This window comes from Pongo abelii, chromosome 7, assembly GCF_028885655.2.
Source record: "Pongo abelii isolate AG06213 chromosome 7, NHGRI_mPonAbe1-v2.0_pri, whole genome shotgun sequence".
Classification (NCBI taxonomy): Eukaryota; Metazoa; Chordata; class Mammalia; order Primates; family Hominidae; genus Pongo; species Pongo abelii.
In genome coordinates, this window is record NC_071992.2 from 139,180,666 (window position 1) to 139,193,661 (window position 12,996).

The 12,996-nt window shown below is 48.4% G+C and overlaps 1 protein-coding gene across 8 annotated transcripts in view; it reads left to right on the plus strand.

The window, feature by feature from the left end:
• ZHX2 (zinc fingers and homeoboxes 2) overlaps nucleotides 1–12,996 on the plus strand; it is a 194,558-nt gene that overhangs the window by 80,914 nt on the left and 100,648 nt on the right. For all 8 annotated transcript variants that reach the window (NM_001132880.1, XM_024250598.3, XM_054560949.2 and 5 more), the window contains 1 exon segment: nucleotides 1,112–1,174. The gene's annotated coding sequence lies outside the window, so the exon portion shown is untranslated.

The following is a 12,996-nucleotide window of genomic DNA, read 5'->3' on the forward strand; positions in this document are numbered from 1 at the left end:
ACGTGGAGAATGGGCTGCAATTTCATTCCTTCCGTGATTAAGAGAATGATACACCAGCGCTTTGCAGACTTTAACCCGCCCAGGAGTCACCTGAAGGTCTTGTTAAAATACAGGCTGCTCCCATACCATAGGGCTTGGTGGGGCCTGGGACTCTGTGTGTGCAGCAAGCTCCCAGCTGGTACGATTGCACCCTTGAATAGTAATACCCCAGGTCAGGTGTGCGAGGGGCCTGGCGCGTGGTAAGTACTCAGTCAACAGAATCTGCCACCTGAAAGTTTTCTTTCCCCCAGCCAAAAGGTTCTCCTTTGAAAACAGGAATGGATGAAAAGAGAAAGCTCTGCCCACCTCCAAATTCTCAGGGAAACAAGAAAAAACAAGTTTGGCTTTCAAGGCGGGTTGGGCTTGGGGAGTGAGAACGGGGTGCCCTCCGCAGCAGCTCCCTGGCTTGGTGGCTGCTCCGTGCACGTGTGCGCCACAGGTGCCTCTGCCCTGCGTGGTTAAACCTCTGGGGATCAGGCCCTAACTTGCCGTGCTGTGAACACATCCTCAGAACCGAGCACATGCCTTTTTCTTGCGGCTACAGCTCTCCCAAGGAATTTTCAAAGCACACGGGGTTCGCTTGGCAGGAGTCTCCCAGGATATAAATACGCTTTGGGGGCTTTTGTTTTAAGGACTGCAGTATCTTTTCGACTTGAGGCCTGAGCACAGAGCTTTCCCCCTTCGCCCTCACCAAAATGCAACCATGAAGGGCTGCTGCCAGGAAGACTCAAGGGGACTCTGAGTGAGGTTAGAGAGGCCTCCCGCACCCCTACACCCACCGATTTTGCCTTTCATTTCGCTCTTCTAGAAAGCCTGCTTCTCCACAAGCTGCTGACTCATCCAGGGCTAGGGTCTTTTTTTTTTTCTTTCTTTCTTTTTTTCTTTCTCAGAATCGCCACAAAGCCCAGAGATCTTGAGGTTGGTTTAATGAGCGGCTCAGTCCTCACCATTTCCTTTTCATTCATCTTCCCCACCTCCATCCCAGTCCCCCATTGACTCCGTCCTGCTAGAAAAGAGATAGACACCCAATTGCTCTGTCCTGTTTTTGATACTGAGTTTCTGTCCCCTGTAGGTCTGGATGTACCGACTGCTTTTGGAGTAAAAAGATTCCCAGGATGTGAGCAACACGGGACCGGTGAGTACTGTCGCGTTTGGCAGTCGTGGGGCCTAGGCTGAATTTCAACAAGGGAAAGGAGAGGGATGGGAGGGGCAGGGGCAGCTGAGCTCTGGCAGCTCTGAAACTGTATTTCCATGCACGTGTATCTGGAAATAGCACAGGGCCCAGAATCTAGGTGTGAGTCCCTTGGAATCCACTGGGTTCCTGCCAATCCCTCCCCAGGAGCACTGGAGCCTGCAGGTAGCTGGACTGTCCTCCCTCTGCTCTGATGACAGCAGCCCAGACTCCCCATCCAGAGGGCATGTGCTCAGAAGTGTTTCCAGAAAACCTCTAGCCGGGGCTAGGGAGATATTCTTACAACAGAGAGGGAGCTATCTGGCTCACACCAGTTGGGAAACCATGGCCCTGAGGAGACAGTGCTAAAGTGAGGCAGGAAAGTCATGTTTGCACATTTGAAGAACTGTCATGAGCAGGGCAGAGGTGGGCAGCTGTTGACTCCACCTAAGGAAACATTCCTAACAGAAGAGCTATGCAAGAGTGCAATAGGAAACTTGGGGAGTAGAGTGAGTTCCCTGTCGCTGGCAGAATTCAATCAGAGGTTGGAGAAATGTCTGTGGGACACGTCGAAGGGGAGAGTACAATGTTTTACAGACCCTGTTCCCTGGTGATCTAGAATGCTGTGAGGGACAGGCAGTGGGAGGAGGGAGGGAGTGTAGGGAAAGTCTGAATGAGGGAAGCTTTTGAACTCGTGCCTGCAAATGCTCAGCATTGCCTCCGTTTTAGGTGCAGGTTCTCCTATAAAACTGTTCGGAAGCCACCAGATGAGATGACCGTTGGGTCTCTCCTACGTTGTTGCCCATTGGCTGGCTGTACCTGAGCTAATGCCAGACAATGCACATATGATAGACATGAGCCCAAACACCTGCTGTATGTGGTCCGGGGGGCACCTCTCAAAGCATGATGAGAGTTTTGCTCAGAGGCTCTGGGGAGCCTATCTCATGCCAGAACCACTAAAAGAGTTACTGGCTAGTCATGCCATCAAGGGACTCAGCCCAAGATCCAGACCACATAGACAAGAGGAAAAGGCATGGGGGAACAGATGGCAAGATTCACCCACCCCCCACTCCCGAGGGCCCCAGAGAAGGCAAAAGTGGGTGTGGCTCAGGCAGGTGGCTTGGCTTCAGCTTCACCTGGAATCGTGGGCCCTTGGGCAGGGGCAGTACCACATACTCCAGTGGCCAAAACCTGGCCCACTGAGTGTGAGAAAAATTGCACTCCAGACACAAATGGGGAAGTTACGCAGGAGGGACACCCATTGCGCTTGGGAGGGTCTGAATAATGAGCACACGGGTTCCTTTGTGCTTTGTAACTGGGTCTTCTTCCCCTGGGGTCTGGGTCAGCTGCAACAGTAAATATTTACCAAGGGCCCTTGAGGGCAGGGCTCTGTGGGAGGCCAGAGATGGTGTTTTTCTTTAAGAAACTGACAGCCTGGATGAGAATCGAGTTTGACAGTGGTTGTGCACAGGCTGTATATTCAGCTGAGCCTTGTTTGCTGTCGGGGGGCCGGGGAAAGAAGATAGAGGAGAGGACTGAACTGTGACTTGGCAAGTCTTTTTTTTTTTTTTTTGAGACAGAGTCTCGCTCTGCCACCCAGGCTGGAGTGCAGTGGCGTGATCTCCGCTCACTGCAAGTTCCGCCTCCCGGGTTCACGCCATTCTCCTGCCTCAGCCTCCCAAGTAGCTGGGACTACAGGTGCCTGCCACCACACCCGGCTAATTTTTTGTGTTTTTAGTAGAGACGGGGTTTCACCATGTTAGCCAGGATGGTCTCGATCTCCTGACCTCGTGATCCGCCTGCCTCGGCCTCCCAAAGTACTGGGATTACAGGCATGAGCCATCGCGCCCGGCCGGCTTGGCAAGTCTTTAAGCAGGAGTTGAGCTTTGAGGACAGGTGCTCTGTGCTTGCATTCATAGAACCTGGCATGTAGTAGGTGCTCAGTAAATGATTGTCAAATATAGTGATGAGGAGGCAGCCCAGGGAGGCAATGTCTGTGGTTCAGAGCATGGCCCCTGGAGTCAGAATGCCAGATTCCCATCCCAGCCCTTCCACTAGCTGTGGGGCCTCAAGCATCAATCTCCTCTTAAGATGGAGATAGTGATAGTTCGATTTAATCAGGTAATTCACATGAAGCTGTCAGGCCCTCATGCTGGGATATAGTAAGTGCTCAATAAATATTAGTCCTTATTCTTATTCTGGATGTGGGACATGAACCCAGGTTAAGGCCCAATGATGGGACAGGAAAAAGTAGTGTAGGTTGGAGGACAGAGCACTGGGCTGGGAGTCAGAAGCCCTGGCATAGCTGCAGGGCAGGGTCAAGGAAGCAATCCCTGCTGGTTAGCACATCCTCTAAGATGGAGATGCTGTGGAAGGCTGTCAGGGTGGCACTGTTTTTCCTCCTGGCTCCCTCTGGTCCCTCCTGGTTGAAAGCGGAGGCGGCTCTGCTATTTATTCCTAGCTGTGGGCCTCCTGAAGAGTGGTGTGACCTCTCAGAACACCCCTTTTTCCCAGTGAATGGGGACACCCTTACTATCCTCCTTCCCTCCGGGAAGTAGTCGTGAAGACTGAGAAACACCAGCGCAAGACAAAGATTCCATTGATACAGATGGAGAATCATTTAAGACCCCAGCTTGGGTAGTGTGGTCTCAAGCCACACAGTTCCCTATTCCTTCCCCAGTGAGGTCTGGCTGTCTCCATGGCTGGAAGACAAATAGCATGTCGCCAGATTCCCATAGTGATGATTCATGTGGCAAAAGGCACTCCCCACCACCCCAGGATTTGGAGCATATTTCAGATAAAAATTGCATTCGCCTGAAACACTTGTCGGGGTTACATTTCTTACGTGAGTGGTAGACCTGGAGTTACAGAATGAGCTTGCTTAGTGGCCTGCCTTTGGCTCCCTTACCCCATCTCACCCAGACCCTAGTGGATAGCAGGATTGTAATGTAAGCCAAAATTGTATATGACTCAAACACAGCGCCTGTGCCTAGAGGATCTAAAACTATTATAGATTCCTTTTCCTATCAACTCCTCTGACATCTGCCAGGTGGCCACAGCCTCACTTGCAATTTGGGTGGGAAGACGGATGGCATGAGGGGATCAATTGCTCATGGCTGCCAGGGGCACTATGCTGAGAAGGGTGTCGAGGCATATCCAGGAAAGAGTATGCTGCAGTAGATTACTGATGTCTGCTGAGGAGGCAAGAAGAACTGTAGCATTCCTGCCACTTTTTGGCATCTCTAGACAAAATAATTTCTTTATTTTTTATTTTTTATTTTTGAGACAGAGTCTCGCTCTGCCACCCAGGCTGGAGTGCAGTGGCACAATCTCAGCTCACTGCAACCTCCACCTCCTGGGCTTAAACAATTCTCTTGCCTCAGCTTCCCAAGTAGCTGGGATTACAGGTGCCTGCCACCATGCTCAGCTATTTTTTGTGTGTGTGTGTATTTTTAATAGAGACAGGGTTTCACCATGTTGGCCAGGCTGGTCTCAAACCCCTGGACCTCAAGTGATCCGCCCACCTCAGCCTCCCAAGGTGCTGGGATTACAGGCATGAGCCACTGCACCCAGCCCCTAGACAAAACAATTTCTAAGTCTACCTTCCTGCATCCTACTTTGTGGTCTTATATCAGCAACCTTGTTTTATATCAGAGGGACAAGGAGTAGCCAAACCTCATTAATCTGGACCACTTTAGGAGCAACTCAAGTGAGTGAACAGTCTTCAGCCCAGGGTGTTCCCTACAGGCAGGTGAGCCTTCTTACCACTCAGTCCACAGACTCAGCTCAGCCCAGCTAACCAACTGGTGCTAATGCAGGAGCCACAGGACCTGTGCTTAGCAGGTCTGACCACATGGCTGAATGCACCTGACCTGTACCTTTAGGCCACTTACTCTCTTTGCATGCTTAGGAATAAATACCACTGAAACTCTAACAAAAGCAGTGTGTTTTTTGAAGTAGAAAATCATTCAATGGGCAGCTTTGCTTCTATTTCAAATTGCCAGGGAATTTGAATTAGAGAAACTTTGTACTAGCTGGGAATAAGCTGTTTTTCCAGAGTTATATGCAGAAAATGAGACAAAATAGTCCAGAACTAGGTTTCCCCTGAGTTTCCTGATCTATAAAATGGGGAAATAATACATCTCGCAGGGTTATTTGGGAGAGTAAATGAGATAAAATGTGGAAGAGACGTAGCGTGCAAACTCGCTCACAAAAGATGGTCAAGAAATGCTATTTCTTTTCCCCCGTACCACCTCCCATCTATCTTCACACTGAAAGCATAGCTTTTTTCTTGCAATATGTTCAAGAAATGATGTTACAGATAGATTTCTTTAAAATAGCATCATACTTTTCAAATGACTCCTGTTAGTTTTTCTGAGACTCTTCCTTTTTATTGCTGATGATCCTTCAATGGGAAATGTCCACTTAATTCTTCAGCCTGAGTTCCTCTGCTCTGGTCTTCTGGGTGAAATAGCTCCAAGGGTCCTGACATGCATGTGGACGAATGTCTTTGTAACATGATTGAGCCTTTTAGCGGGTTTCTCTAGTAGAGACTGAGTCATACGGTGATTCAGCTATTCCACATCTTTCCTTCAACACAGCAAGCATCCACAATTGAATTCCATTCCCATTGTCGGGAGAGTCAGGACAGGAAGGGTGATCTAACGCCAAACTGACACCAACCATGTGTCAGAAAGATGGGCTTTACTTGTTAATAACGGGTAAGAAGTTTGCAATGAAAATCTTCTTTCATCTTTAGTCTCTGAGAATCTTCAGGAGAAAGATTAAGTTAACACTTAAAAAAAGAAAAATCAAGGCCGGGCACAGTGGCTCACACCTGTAGTCTCAGCACTTTGGGAGGCTGAGGTGGGAAGATCACCTGAACCCAAGAGTTTGAGACCAGCCTGGGCAGCATAGGGAGACCCTGTCTCTACAAAATATGCTTTAAAAAATAGCCAGACTAACACGGTGAAACCCCGTCTCTACTAAAAATACAAAAAATTAGCCAGGCGTGGTGGCGGGCACCTATAGTCCCAGCTACTCGGGAGGCTGAGGCAGGAGAAGGGCGAGAACCCAGGAGGCGGAGCTTGCAGTGAGCCGAGATCACACCACTGCACTCCAGCCTGGGTGGCAAAGCAAGACTCTGTCTCAAAAAAAAAAAAAAAAAAAAAATAGCAAGACATGGTGGGTCCCACCTATGGTCAGGAGGCTGAGGCAGGAGGATTGCATGAGACAAGAAGATCAAGGTTGCCCTGAGCTATGATCACACCACTGCACTTCAGCCTGGGCAACAGAGTGAGACCCTATATTGAAAAAAAGAAAAATCAAGACTAATGAAATCTATGTGAAGCAGGGAGAGGGACCTGCATGGCTGGAGGAGCAGCACCCCGATCACAGAAGCTGAGACTCATTAGGACTCCTGGGTTATTGACTGAGAGCTGGGGCTCTAAGGCAGACAACAGACAAGTACACCTTTATTCCAGCCACCTTGAGCATCAGCCCCCAGTCCTCTCTGGCCTGCAACCTGGTGAGCTGGGCTGCACAACCCTCCTCTTCTCTCTTGTCCTCTCCCCTGAGGCCTAGAGCAGAACTTCTCCGCAGCCTGTGCTCTGCCCTTATCTGAGGAGCTACCTGCCTCCTTCCCAGGAGAAGGGGTGGCCAATGGTCTTCCAAGGCTCCATGGGCAGGGCAGAAGGAGGAATGTAACCCTATCCTGCCCTCCCATTCTCCGTAGTGTGGCTGCCCTGTGGTGTATCCCTCTCCTCATCCTTTTTTGGTTTTTTTTTTTTTTTTTTTTTTTTGAGACAAAGTTTCACTTTTGTCGCCCAGGCTGGAGTGCAGTGCCGTGATCTCAGCTCACTGCAACCTCCACCTCCTGGATTCAAACGATTCTCTTGCCTCAGCTTCCCAAGTACCTCTCTTCATTCTTATCCAGCCTCAGACTCTTCCCTCCTGAGGATGGAGCTGGGGGACACCATGAGGCTGGAGAGAAGGCCTTGAGATGAGAGTGCATGGCCAACACAGGCTCCCTCAGGGAACTGTTGCCCGGAGGCCCGGGCAGGGGCATCAGAACTCCCTGCAGGTCCTGCAGCCTCCTCTGAGGCTCTGGTCTCCTCTCTGAGCATCCGTGGGTCTTACAGTTGACACATCTAATGTGAGGCAATATTGCAGAGCCATCGAGAGTGTGCACTTTGGAGCCAGACTGCTCCTCAGTTAGAATCTCAGCTCCACCTTTGCTAGTCCTGTGATTCTGGAGGAGTCATCTAACTTCCATGTGCTGTGCCTTCCTCATCTATAAAATGGGTTCCCTCATAGGGTAGTTAGGATGACTAAATGAGTCTGTGGAAGGTGCTTGGGGTAGTGTCCACCACAGAGTAAAAGTGTTAGTAAAAACAAAATTAATGAGTAAATGAACACAGAAGTCAGTATGTCATTGATCACTGGATTGACCTCAGCAAGATGGTAAGTTTCCTACCCACAGAATCGAAGTCTTTCATTCTGCCTGTGGGTTCAGGGAGGCTTTCAGTTAGATCCTGAAGGAGGGGAAACCTGGGCAGAGGTGGCAGAGGTGGACAAAGCTTGGACATTTGGAGGCTTTGGGGAGTCTGAGGTTACTGGAGCAGGTAGAGCCTCATGGGGGAGCACATGGCAGTTGAGATGGACAAGGTCAATGAGGCAGACTGCAGAGGCTCTCGGGTGCCGTGCTGAGGATGGAGCTGTTTGCAGGAGGCAATGAGTGGCTTTCAGAGGTTTTTAACCAAGGGAGTGATATGATGCAACCTTGGGCTTAGAAAGGTGAGCTGGTGCCAGGCGCGGTAGCTCACGCCTGTAATCCCAGCACTTTGGGAGGCCAAGGCGGGTGGATCATCTGAGGTCAGGAGTTCAAGACCAGCCTGGCCAAAAAGGTGAAACCCCATCTCCACTAAAAATAAAAAATAAAAAAATAGCTGGGCATAGTGACAGGTGCCTGTAATCCCAGCTACTTGAGAGGCTGAGACATGAGAATTGCTTGAACTCAGGAAGCAGAGGTTGCAGTGAGCCAAGATTGTACCACTGCACTCCAGCATGGGTGACAGAGTAAGACTCTATCTCAAAAAAAAAAAAAAAAGAAAGAGAAAGATGAGCTGGTCAGAGTGCAGATGGCATTGCAGGTAGTAGACGCCAAAGACAAGGAAGCAATGAGGAGATGGTGGCTGTTCCGATGGCCCCAGAGAGAGGGAGTCACCCTCTCAACTGAGCCAGTCACAGCAGAAATGGAGCGGGGAACTCACTCCAGAGCACCAATTCAGAGAAAGAATGGACTGGATGTGAAGATAGAAAGTGAGAAAGGACAGGTCCAGAGTGAGTCTCAGGTTCCTGGCTTGAGAATCTAAGAAACTGATCTTGTTAACCAAATAGTGGACGAATGCAGAAAAGGTGACAGGTGGTAGCGTTGCATTTGATGAACTGGCGGAGCGGGCAGGACGGGGAGCAGCATGGAGTAGCAGTTAAGCAGGTAGGCTCAGGAGTCCACGTGGCTTCAATTCACATCCTGGCCCAGCCAAGCACTAGCTGTGTAACCTTGGAGAGATCGTTTAACTTTCCTGAGCCTCAGTTTCCTTATCTGCATAATGAGGATTGTATAGTGATTATTACCTACCTGAGAAGGCTTTTAGGATCAGCACATGTACAGTGTTAAGAACTATGTCTGGTACTTGGAACCAACCCAAATGTCCATCAATGATAGACTGGATTAAGAAAATGTGGCACATATACACCATGGAATACTAAGCAGCCATAAAAAATGATGAGTTCATGTCCTTTATAGGGACATGGATGAAGCTGGAAACCATCATTCTCAGCAAACTATCTCAAGGACAAAAAACCAAACACTGCATGTTCTCACTCATAGGTGGGAATTGAACAATGAGAACACATGGACACAGGAAAGGGAACATCACACACCAGGGCCTGTTGTCGGGTAGGGGGAGTCGGGAGGGATAGCATTAGGAGATATACCTAATGTAAATGACGAGTTAATCGGTACAGCACACCAACATGGCACATGTATACATATGTGACAAACCTGCACGTTGTGCACATGTACCCTAGAACTTAAAGTATAATAAATATATATATACATATATAAATATATATGTTTATATGTGTGTGTATATATATGTATATATATATATATATATATAAGCCCTTTAAATATAATAAATAAATTCCTTTCTCAAGGCAAAAAAAACAAAAACAAAAAAACTATGTCTGGTATAGAGGGAGTGTTCCTAAGTGTCGGTTTCCATTACATTAGTACTAGCATTGAGACTGATTTTAGGATTAGTGTTTATCATCCTAGAGATGTCCAACATGGGCCTGGAGCACAGAAACAAGCTCAGGAAGGGATAGATGTATTGGGAGTCAGTAGTACATACAGACTGGTGATTACCAACCTATAGGTGTGTTCCTAAGGAGGAAGAAATCGGCATCACCCGGGTTCTATTCAAAGCGTATCATCCTACCCAACTGCACTATAGCCCTGACCCTGGCCCCTGCAGTCCTGCTGTCCTATGAAAAATCAGCATAGGCAGGTATCACCATGACCAATGGGTACGTGCTGCATCCTTCAGGTCTGTGGGCAAAGGAAAAAGATGCACAGACAGCTGATGGAGGTGACAGGTGAACCTATGGAGTGACTGAACTCGCTCAGGGACAGCTCAGAGATAGAAGACTGCTGGGCTGAAGACAGAACCCTGAGGCAGCATCAGCATTTAAGACACAGGACCCAGAGCAGTAGCCCCATCAGTTCACAGAGCTACAGCTGCCCCACGTGCCACTCGTATGAAATTCACTTCGCCCTCATGTACTAGATATGAAAACCCCGATGTAGGCATTTGGTCCATCCACAGATTCAGGTGCAAGTTGAAACCAGGCCCCATTCAATAGCATAAGAGGCTCCCTTTGCCTCTTCCTCCAGTATTAGGAGTGGACTCAGTGTGGCTAAGCTAAACCAAAGAAATGAAGAAAGAAGTGAGAGAGGCCACTTCATCCTTCTCTGCAGTCCAGCTAAAACTTTGCCCTAAGTGCCCTGGCCTAACCCCCCATTCCGTGATATTTCAGAGCTCAAAGTTTCTTGGCCAAGGAAATGAAAACACCTATAACTCGTAGATATCAATACTTAAGTTGGTATTTGATTATATTAGTCAGACTTTTGGTTACAAGATGGAAATCCAATTCAAATTGACATAAGTGTAAAACAAAAAGGCGGTTCGTTCGTGTAATTGAAAAGTCTGAGCTGGCCTGGCTTTGCGCCCAGCTGGATCTAAGCAATGTCTGCAGGCGTCGTGTCTCTCCATCTCTCGGCTCAGCTTTCTTCTGTGTGGGATTTACTCAGACAGGTTTCCCCCACCGACAGCCAGCAGCTTTTCTCAGCAACCCCCATAGAAAGAAGGCTGTGCTTCCACAGTGCTCCCAGCAAATGCCCTGGAATTGAGAAACTCAGGTCACCTGTCTATCCCCAAGCCAACTGCTGGAGCCAAAGGGTGCACGGTGCCAACTGGCCAGGCCTGTGTCACGCACTCCCTTCGGGCATTGTGGGACCACATGGACCAAGAATGGGTGGTGAGGAAATTGGGGAGAAGGAAGAAACCAAAGCCAAATTACCGTATGTAAGTCCTGCACTGCCTTAAAAGCCTAGTTGTTAAGAAAAAGGAGTGATGGTGGCGGTAATTCTCAGAGCAGACTCAGTGGGGAGCACTGAACCTGGAGCTGGACTTTGTGGTCCAGAACACATGTGAGAGTGAAGGCTAGGTAGTGGAATATTTTCGCAGAACTGATATTCCACATGCAGGTCCCCCTCTGTAGCATGCTAACCCCACGTGCAGATGTGTCATCTCCCCCGGGGACTCAGGCAGTGTCCTCTGTATGCTTCCACTTCTCTCCACTCCCCTGCAGCTCCTGGGCTGGTGCCTGCCCATACTGCAGCACTCAGTAGATGGTCACTGGTTGAGCAGCATCAGAGCAGGCATGCAGAGAAGGGCCCCTTGTCCTGCGGCCGGTGCGGGATGCCATCTTTGCTTTAGGTGATGCTCCCACTCTGGTGAGTTCTCTGGTTTATATTGCAGACAACAATGTATTTGATCTGATGGCTGCTAGAACATATTCCCACAAACTTAGGCTTAACACCAGTTTATTGTCTTATGGTACTAGAGGTCATAGTCCGGAATGGGTCTCACTGAGCTGAAGGTGACAAACAAAGTATTGACAAAGTGTACTCCTTCCTGGAAGCTCTCAGGGAGAATCCATCTTCTTGCTTCCCAGCTTCTAGAGGCCTCCTGAATTGCTTAGCTCAGGGCCCCCTTCCATCTTCAAAGCCAGCAATGGATGGTTGAGTTTTTCTCATGCTGTAGAACATGAGAACATGCAGTTTCTCAGACTCTGACGTTCATTGGCTTCCTACATCTTTAAAGGACTCTTATGATTAGCTTGTGCCTACCCTGATAATCCAGAATAATCTGTTTATCTTAAGGTCAGATGATTAGCAACCTTAATTCCATCTGCAATCTTGTCTTTTTTAGACTAGTCAAGTGCAGTTGTGAGAAGGGGGAAAGAGTAGACAAGGAGTTGGATCTGTAACTGACTGTGAACCATGCGTTGAGATCACTGACTACCTCCATCTGCAATATTCATTCCTCTTTGCCATTTAACATAAAATATTCACAGGTTCCAGGGATTAGGGCACAGGCATCTTTGGGAGTCCATTACTCTGCTTACCACAGCATTGTTATAATCATCAGTTCTAATATTTATCCAGCACTCACTCAATACCATTTGCTAAGTCCTTGACAAGAGTTTTGCTCTTGGCACCCGGACTGGAGTGCAATGGCACAATCTCAGCTCACTGCAACCTCCGTCTCCTGGGGTTCAAGCAATTCTCCTGCCTCAGCTTCCTGAGTAACTGGGATTACAGGCATGCACCACCACACCCAGCTAATTTTGTATTTTTAGTAGAGACGGGGTTTCACCACGATGGCCAGGCTGGTCTCGAACTGCCGACCTCAAGTGATCCGCCCACCTCGGCCTCCCAAAGTGCTGGCACTACAGGAGTGAGCCACCATGCCCAGCCATTGAATCTCCATAACCACCAAGAGGTATAGTAAACATCCCCATTTTATCACTGAGAAAACAGAGGCACCTAAAAGTCAATTATCTCCAAGATAATATCCACAGACCCAGTAAACAGTAGATCATAGTTCTGCCAGACCCTAAAGTCTGAGCTTCTAGACAGTCAGCTGATAGAGGGTGTCAGGAGATTGAGAATATAAGAAAATGGAGATTCTTTTCTACATTAGCAGCGGGGCATGGGGCAGTGGGGATATTCTCAGGTGCCAGACCACCTGGGTTTATGTCCCAGCTCTATCCTTTACTAGCAATGTGACCTTGGGCAGGTCACCCCACCTCTGTATGCGTCCCTTTCCTTGACTGTAAAATGAGCAGACAAGGCTATAGTGAATCACCATGGCTGGTTTTATTTTTATTTTTAAAGTCAAACAAATTCCTGGATCCAGATTTCTCTTTTTTATGCTTATCTTCAACCTGCTTTTAGAGGAAGGAAAGCTCATATATATATCTCTCTCTCCTTTTACTTTGCCTTCCTTTTCTCCTGTCTTTTCTCAGAAGGCAGCAGGGCAGGAACCAGCCAACTATGCCTGTCTCTGTGTGGCCCGTGGGCTAAGAATGGTATTGTATTTTTAAAGGGTTGTAAAAAACAAACAAAACAAAGAAGAATAATATGCAACCAAGGT